Source organism: Echinops telfairi, unplaced genomic scaffold (assembly GCF_000313985.2).
Source record: "Echinops telfairi isolate 266 unplaced genomic scaffold, ASM31398v2 ScPeMD7_7410;HRSCAF=8448, whole genome shotgun sequence".
NCBI classification, from domain to species: domain Eukaryota; kingdom Metazoa; phylum Chordata; class Mammalia; order Afrosoricida; family Tenrecidae; genus Echinops; species Echinops telfairi.
In genome coordinates, this window is record NW_022111310.1 from 25,113,079 (window position 1) to 25,122,361 (window position 9,283).

Here is a 9,283-nt window from a genome sequence, read left to right on the forward strand (position 1 = left end):
CTCATGTCGTTAGAACCACCCAATTTCCTGCGTGGCCATGCCCATTCAAAAGAAGGCACAGAGACCCACACAATTTTAGGGGCTTAGGTCAGGTCACATGGCAGTTACGTGTAGAACCAAATCCAGAACGCAGCCCTTTTATGCCTAACCCCCAATAATCGCTTCCATTGCCCCGGGCTATCTATTTGATAGAAAGCTCTTTTCGTGCTTCCAAGCAGGAATTTCTTCTGTCCCGGGGACAATTTTTGCCTGATCATGTAACTCTGGAATTGAAATGGGCCCTCAAGATCAGGACAAATCAAAAAACTGAAAAGATCGTCAAATTCCAACACGAGGGGGGTGGTAAGTCAAATGTAACTGCCACAAAAACAACTGGAAAGCTGAAGTCGCATCTGCTGAAACTCTGGGGGATGTGAAACACGGGCACTAAAGTCACCTGGGATCCTCCCTGGAATCAAGGGGCTAGAAACACAAACAAGGCAACAATGCATAAAATACTACAAAATGATCTCCATGGGGACATGAGAAACGTTTGCCTTTTACATTTTATATAACCCTCAATTTTCTGACAAAAAAAAACATTTGACAAAGTTCATTTTCTTTACTGGAATGGAAAAAAAAAATCCAAGTTCAACCACTCACAACCTTTTGTAAAAGGTGACCCAGAGACCCTTCTGCCTCACGTCAGGTTACTGGCAAAGCTCACAGCCTAAATCGGGGCTCTGCGCTCCCAGTGTGGGGTTCTCGCCACCCTAAGCACTAAAGGACTCCCACGGCTGACAGGGCCTGCCCACAACTCAAGGCAAAGGCAATCACGCGGAAGTAGCTGGAGGGCAAGGCCAAAGAGTTTGGTCTGTAAACAAACTTCCAACAGACAAATACTGATGTCTGGCAAACTCACATTTGGCATCCTAACTTTTTAAAAATAAAAAATAACACCAAGTAATATGAAAGTTCCTACATGGATCCTGCCAAATTTCCACTTGGATTTTACCCCCCACTTGAGCAGTGCCATCCATCCCCGTCCCGCACATCCTAGGCAATTCTAACTATGCTGGAGGGTGCCCATAAGTAACTCCTCCTGCTCCGGCCAGTTACTCTTAACCCTACAGGGCCTCCCGGGGCTCCACTAGAATCCAAACCCACAGTAGCAGAGAGAGCTTAGATGTTTTATCATGCACTGATGGGGAGACTGAGGCCCAGGGAGTGGAAGGGAAACGCTAAGCATGAGTGGTCAGCTTAAGACCAGAGCCCAGTTGCCAGAGCCCTTTCCACTCACTGGCCCTGATTTCTGGGCCGCCCAAAGCCCCTACATGAACGGCAGACATGTGGTAGAGCACATTTCCTCTGGTGCAAAATAAAGGGCAGTAGCAAAGCTACCTGACAGATGTCCACTAAAATCTTGGCTTTGCCTCTTATACCAGATTTGTGACCTTGAGCAAGTAATCTAAATGTTTTGAATCGCAAATTTACTTGACTAAAACAGAGTTAATAATCGTGACTACTTTACATCCAGTCCCACGCTCGGAGCAGTGGCGGCAGCCTCTCTCCCTAATGAAGTAGCTGGTATTTTAAAGTAAGCTCATCTTTTAGATGGGGTCACAGAGGTCCACAAAAGTTAATAAGCTAAAACAAGAAAACAAAAAGCAAGCTGGCCTGATTTCAACCCACTGCTCTTAAGCTCTCTCCCACCCTGGTCTCTCTAATTCTTTCCTCTGATGCCAATGTGGAGACTGTCTCCACTCCGGTACGGAGTTTCAGTCCTGGAAGCCCACAGGGGCAGTTCTTCCCTGTCCTATAGGGGTTCAGTCTGAATCTATAGTCTCAATTTTATTTCTCTACTTCATCTCTCTGGGTCCTAATATACATTGTGATGGCTACACAGAACTCACTGACAAAATTCATTATTAAAAGGTTTACTAAAGATGTTAACTGTAATGTCAGAGAGAAATGCTCAGAACAGTTTCCGGTCTGCTAAGAAATGTCCAAAGGGGCACACCACCCGGTAATAAGCCTTGCTTGAAGGCATTCAGCTCGTTCCAGCAACCCAGCTTCCTGAAGGAAGTGCCCAGAGGCAGCCCACTCCACAAGCCAGCCCCTGCACAGAAGCGCTCAGCTGAACTCGCTCGGTGGGTGGTAAAGTCCATCACGGTTCGTGCTCTGGCCGCCGCTCTTAAGTGTACAGCGGTCGTCTGGACCCAGGAGGTTCGCTGCGCAGGGAGGACTCGCTCCACTTCCGGCTCTTGATGACAAAGAGATGCCCTCCTCCTGCTTCTCAAAGAGCTCATTTTATACACAGCAGGGAAACCTGTTAGCAGTTACTCACAGGTGAATCCTATTGGTATCTTTGTCCACCTTCTTACCAGACCCGTGTAGGAAATGGTTGTTTGGTGGGAGTAAGAGACTTTGGCAAGAACAGCCACATTAAATACCACATTGCCCCTGCAGTGGAGTCGCTAGGAGTTGGAACTGACTCAATGGCGGTGACCTGATGCCAAAGGGGTTGTGGTGAGGGCTTACCAAACCGAGGCAAAGAAGGGCACACAGCCTCCAAGGCAAATCTTTGCTGACCATCTGGTGAGTGAATGAACGGCCCTTTGCATGAGCTGGACCCCACCCCCACCATCTCATCGTGCTCGGCTGCTACCCAGAAAGAGCCGTCTTTTTCTGTGCCTGTGTAGGGCAGCAACATTGTTCATTCATACCGCAAAACACAACAGGGCTGAACGCTCCATTCATAGAGTGGTACGAGAGCCGTGCATGGGAACAGACATCACATTCAGAATACAGTGACACCAATAGGGCATGTTTAGTAGTTGTGAACAATTCGCCTTTCATTGTTATTCATTCTTCATTAAATACGAAAATATGATCTAACTTTGGTAAGGCACATAAATAAATAAATAAATCTTTTTTTTTTTTTTTCCTGCTCCTCCCCCGCATCTTATCCTTCCTAAGAGATGACCACTGTGGTCCATGTGATGGCCGGCCTTCTGGAGCTTAGACTACGTATTTGCACACAAAGACACATAAATGCGATTTCAGGAGTGTGATTCTATAACAGCTCTTCCCCACGTCACAGACCACCTCACTGTGGGACCACCTACAAATCCCTCTGCAGCCGAGGGGCTCATACTGGACAGGACCCACAGAAGGAAATACCGCATTCGCCTTAATTCGTGAACTATTTTCTTTTCTGTTCTATTATGGTTTGGGGAGAGAGGAGATGTGTTTGTTGTTTGTTTATAATTTAATTGCTTTATGCATGTATTATCAGCTAGCATTGAGACAGCAAAACCAAAAAGTTGAACTCATTTTTTTTGCCAGTGAGTTGATGATGACTCTCAGCGACCCTATAGGGCTTCTGAGACTCACTCTCAATGGGAGTAGAAAATCCCATGCTGCTCAAAGCTCACTATCAACTCAAGGGTTTTACAAGCTGGGGGGGGGGGGTTGACTAAGAAGGATCAACAGCACCCTTGGGTCTCGGTGGCTACATTCCTGAAGGTGGACCTGTAATTCCTAGTGGAGGAGGTCTCGTGCCTGCAGGGCTACTGAAGGCCCTCAAGCAGAAAGAAACTCAAGTGGTGGGTCCAAGGATGAGCTCATGCCAGGGGGAGGAGCCATCATGCCTAGAGGCCAGTTGCTCTGCCCTGACTCCTGCTCCACCTGCCAGTAGATCCTGCCAGCAGGAGCAACCATGGCAGCAGCTGGTACAGTGCCTCTCCTCTGGGTTGTCCCAACCCATTGGGATCTCTACTCCACTACACCCTGCTAATCCAGCAGGAGCCTGGAATGTTGGGTTACCTCTCTGCCAGCTCCCCCACCAACCCAGGACTTCCTGCAGCTCCAGCCAGTGGACCCCAAGCAATACACTATGTCTGAGGTATGCCCTCCCCGCCAGTCATTGCGAACTGCCTTCTCCCCACCCAGCACCGCCAGGCACAAAGCCCCCTTTCTTCACATTCTGGCATTCTTTGGCTTGATCTTCCAGAACTCACCACAATCGCAGAGGATCAAATCCATATGCTTGTGGAAAGCCGTACAGGTGCTAATGGAGACACAGCCACGTTACTGGGCACGCCTCAGGGTGTGGTCAACGTGCTTCAGACTGGCTTCCAGTGGCGCCCATGGCCACGACTGCTATTCTACCAAATCCAGGGACCTCAGCAGTTTCTGGATCCTTAAGGCCTAGGAGAAGGCTACTGACAAGGGTCCTTCTATAGGTTCTCCTACCAACAACGGAAGCTTCCAACAGTACAGGGAGTCTGCTTTTCCGAGCATGTCACCCACTACATCACCAGGGCTCCTCTCATTACTCACCAACAAAAAGCAATACCATGGAGTGTGATGCACCAGGATGGCTACACTCAAAAAGAGACAAAAACCAGTGCTGGTGAGGATGTGGAGCAACTAGAGCGCTCCCACACTACTGGTGGGATGTAAAATGAAAAGCTTGACCATTCGACATAAAACTGCCAGGACATTCAGCAATTCAACCCAAGAGACATGGAAACCTATGGCCACACAAAGATTTATCCATGAATGTGTGTTCACAGTAGCATTATTCACAATAGCCAAATGGCCATCAATTGATGGCTGCTCTATGTAGTGTGTCTACAAAAATGGTGTGGAGACCACAGACCACCTCCTCTAACTTCAGAAGGGAGAGGAGAGTCAGGTTCAGCACCAGCCAGAAGCCAGATGCTGAGGAGGAGGTCAGACGCACCCCCTCCCCACAACCTTTTAAGCAATCCTGACACCAGGTCTCTCTCCCATGGCACTCTCTACTTGCTAGCTAGGCTCAAGAATTCACTGCAATGGCCACGCAGAGCTCACGATGATGGGGTTTATTAGGGAAGTAGCCCTTCTTCAGGGCTGGACAGCGCTCTCAGCGGCTCTCCATGGGCCTAGCTCCTCTCCACAGGCCTGGCTCCTCTCCACGGAGGACAGGCCCCCATCAGATGAGAGGGCAGGTTCCTCTGAGGCCCCTCAGGGCCTGGCCTATCCCCTGCTGGGTACACTGATCCAAAGCTCCTGAGCTCTACCCAGAGGCACCCCCTCCACCAGTACGTCTAACAGCCAGCAGTCACTCAGTGAACTCGCTCCATGGGTCCCAGCACCCCTCGCTCCATGTGCTGGGAAGCCCATAAGCCATCTCATGCCAGGTACCTTGGTCTGCTGCGAGGGCGTTTCTGCCACACTCACCACAGCTTCTCACCATCTCGTACCTTTTCTGGGGTTACAGCTTTCTGTCTTCTGGGTGGACCCAAAAAGTCTAAGCGCAAGGGCCCCAGATCCACTCCTGGTTCTTCTTTCCTGATGGTAGTGAGATCACCTCTCTGCTCTAGGATTGACTCTTAAACCAAGCAGGATGGCAAAACTGACCAATCCCTTAGTTAGGGTTCCATATACTGGTTATCTTTCTTGCCTGGTCCCACCCCACCATATCTGCATGATGAACAATGATATCCAATCCCCTTGGTAAGTCACAAGCAACTTACTGTATAGTCCCACCCAATCATTTTGTGGGAGTGACAAGACTATGGGTGTGGACAAGTAGATGCACGGGGAGTAACTGCAAATGGATAAGGGGGTTTCTTTTTTAAATGAAAGTGTTCTAAAACTCGATTAGGGGGATGGTTGTATAATACTGTAACTGCACTCAAAGCCACAGAACAGCACACTGTAAGTAAACTCTCAGCACACTTCATGGCATGCACAGGACAGCTCAGTAAAACTGGTTTTAAAAAAAGCATGGATAGATTTTTTTTCATGTTGCTAAATATGTTCCAGAAAGACTGTACCCATTTATACTTTATGCACTTTCTAGCAGGGATTACAAAGCAGCATTTCAATATTAAATAGAGTCTACTTTTACATGGTATTCATTATCTTTTCAAACATCAGAGTCTGAATAAAACTAACTCATTCAACAAGTATTCGCTGAACCTCAACTATGTGCCACACATGGTTCGAGGTGAGCCACACATGGTTCGAGGTGAGAGGTATCGTGGGAAAGATGCTGTATACTCCCCACCCTCCAGACTTACACTGGTGATGGGGAGGGAGCTCTCCCTCAGACCTCACACCACCACCAAGCCTCCACCAGCCACTCCACCTTTCCCAGCCTCCTTCTACAAACGTGCACAAAGATACTCTTTGCCTAAGAAAGTGCAAACTGTGCTTCCTGGAAAACATTTCTTGCTGGTCTACCGCTAACCAGATAGCAAGTCTTCAGTGAGTCCTTATTCTGTACTGGTCAGGCTAAAGGAATGCACGCAGAGGAAGGCTCTTAAGCATGAAAACAAAGTGCTATCCTCGGTGCTGGGGGCACAGACGGTTCTGTCTGGAAAACATTGCGACTCAGTTATATTCTAACAAAAACAGCTAATGTTTAACACACATACACACACTCAGAAGGTGTCAGGCATTTCATACAAAAACCAAACCGTCTTGTCATTCAGTCGATGCCAACTCACAGCGACCCTATAGGGCAGGGTAGAACTGCCCCTGTGAGTTTCCAAGACTCTAAACCTTGACGGGAGTTGAAAGCCCCCTCTTTCTCCCACAGAGCAGCTATTGATTTCAAACTGCTGACCTTGCAGATCACAGCCCCACATGTTCACTGCGACACCACCAGGCTCCTACTTTATACGAGGGGCTTCAGAAAGTCTGTGGAAACTTTTCATTATCTTTCAACTCCATTTGTCAAACATTTTGAAGCCCCCTCACACAATTTCACTTAAGCCCCTGGCCTACCCAATAAAGTAGGTACTATTACAGAAGAGAAACTGAGGATCAGAAAGGGTAGGTGAGTTACTCAAAGCATCCCATCTAGTGACTGGCAGAGCACTGATTCAGCAATGACCAAGCTCCTTCCACAGCACTAGGCAGGACGTAATAACGAGGTGAGGACCACACACACACTCCCACCCCACCTGGGACAAACCTTCATAGGGCTAGAGCTCTTTGGGGCACCCACAGGTGATCAGGTTTAGGCAGAATGATGCACAGTGACCTAACACAACACAAGTCTGAAAACAAATGGGCTCCGAATTTGTCTTCAAAACTGGGGCTTAGCAATTATCAATCAGAGGATGCTCAGAAAGTTGCATATTAAATATTTTTAAATGATTTTATCCTAGAGATTTCTCTCTTCCACTGTGATCACCCAGTAGAGATCCTGTCTCTCTCAGGCATATCTGCCACTCTTTAAGAATCAGCTTAAGTGTTACCAGTTCTGTGAAATCCACCTGAATCCTCAGTCCAGATTGGTCCTGAGGACATGGTATTAAGAGGCAGCTTTGAAGGCATTACATTTGGGTTTAAGTCCTGGCTCAACCGTGTACTTTTTATGCAATCCCAGGGCTCACTACTCCTCTTAGCCTCGGCATGCTGACATGCATGGTCACCTCAGAGGGGCACTGTTGACTCAGATTCAACAAGTACTTCCTGAGCCCCTACCACGTGCCGGGGTCTAGATTAGGAGTAGGGGTGCCAAGACTAGCAAAACGCAGCCCCTGTTCTCAAATGGGCCATGGGGCAATGGAGAGGACAGACCACTAACAGATGATCCATGCTGTCCAGCACAGACTCCACCAGCCACATGTAGCCACTGAGGACTTGAGAGGCCATCAGTCCAAACTAGTAAGTACTAGAAGTGTAAAATATATATTGCATTTCAAAGGCTTACTCAGACAAAAAGAATGTGAAAGATTTCATTGATTTTTTTTCTATTGATTTCAAGTTAGAGTAATATATAACTACACAGGATTAAATAAAATAGATTAAAATTCATGTCATGTTTCTTTTTTAATGGCTACTAGAAAATTTTTAATTCCATATATGAGACCCATACATTTCTATTCGACAGTACGGATCAATAAAATTCTGTAAAGCATTAAGTAAGTCTGCTGCACATGACCTCTTCAGAGTACTGACGGGGCCAGATTGGGAAAGCCTTGGCTTCCGGACCCTCAGAGCAACAGACAGACAGTGAGGGTCAGTGCAGGGGTGGAGGGGATCATTGCCAGACATGGTTCTGGGCATGAGAAAAGGGAAGGTAGGGCATGATCTGGTCAGTTGAGTACTACTCTGGGTTACTCCCTGTTAGAGTCCCCGTAATCCTTACATGAACCCTTGGCTTTACAGCAACACCGTTTTACAGATGATGCAAACTGAGGTTCAGAGTATGAACCCTACCCAGGATTACAGGGCTAAGAGTGGCAGAACTGGGGTGCCTGACCAGGAGCACAGTAAGGAGAGGGCTTGTCTGAGCGAATAATGATGGGCTTTATTCTAAAAGCAAAGAGAAGCATTATCAAACGTAAAGCATTTACATTTTCAAAGGCTTTCAAGCTGTAGTATAAATGATTATTGGAGGTGTGAAGGCTCGGCAATCCAAGTGAGAGGTAATTACCCACTAGGTTGGGGCTGTGATAGAAAAATGGAGAATAAACTGCCAAAAAGATCTCAGTAGGCTGAGCTGCACAGGGCCTTGCTCAGTGCCTGACACACAGCAGGCTCTCAGTGGACAGAACACAGGCGCTCCTCATTTTATTGCGCTTCGCAAATAAGGGATCTTTGACCAACGGAAGCTCTACGCAAGCCAGTGTGGAGCAAATCTACCGGTACAATTTCTCCAACAGCATGCGCCCACTATCACGTCTCTGTGCCGCATTTCAGCAATTCTCACAAAATTTCAAAGGTTTCATAATGCTGTTACACACAATAGACTACATTATAGTACAAACATAATTTTCAAATGCAGCGGGAAAGCAAAAAGTTCGTGGGCCTCATTTTATGGGGTGATGTGCCTTATTGTGGTGGTCTAGAATCCAACCTGCAGTGTTTCCAAGGTATGCAGAAAATCCTATGTCCCGAATTGACCGAGACTGAACCTGTTTACACCAGTTGTCCCGCCATGAAAATGAACAGTGCTGTCTTTCTCTCTTAAAAGCTTACTGGCTTGCATAATAAATTATATGGTCATCTTTCCATTGGGGTTTGTTGACTATAAGAAAGGGCCTGTCAGGAATTAGATCAGCTGTTAACTAAAAGAGGCCAGTGGTTTGAACCCACCAGCCACTCCATGGGAAAAAGATGGCAGCTTTGAGAAGTGTTTATTGCCTGAGGAACCCTATCGAGCAGTTCCACTGTCCCATAGGGTCGCAAGGAGTCAGTCAGAATCAACTGACAGCAGCGGGTGGGAGCAGCGCAGAATTCGCTCTGCATGTTCTTGCTCAGGCACTCCTCCATTTCCCGCTCCCCATTCTCCAAC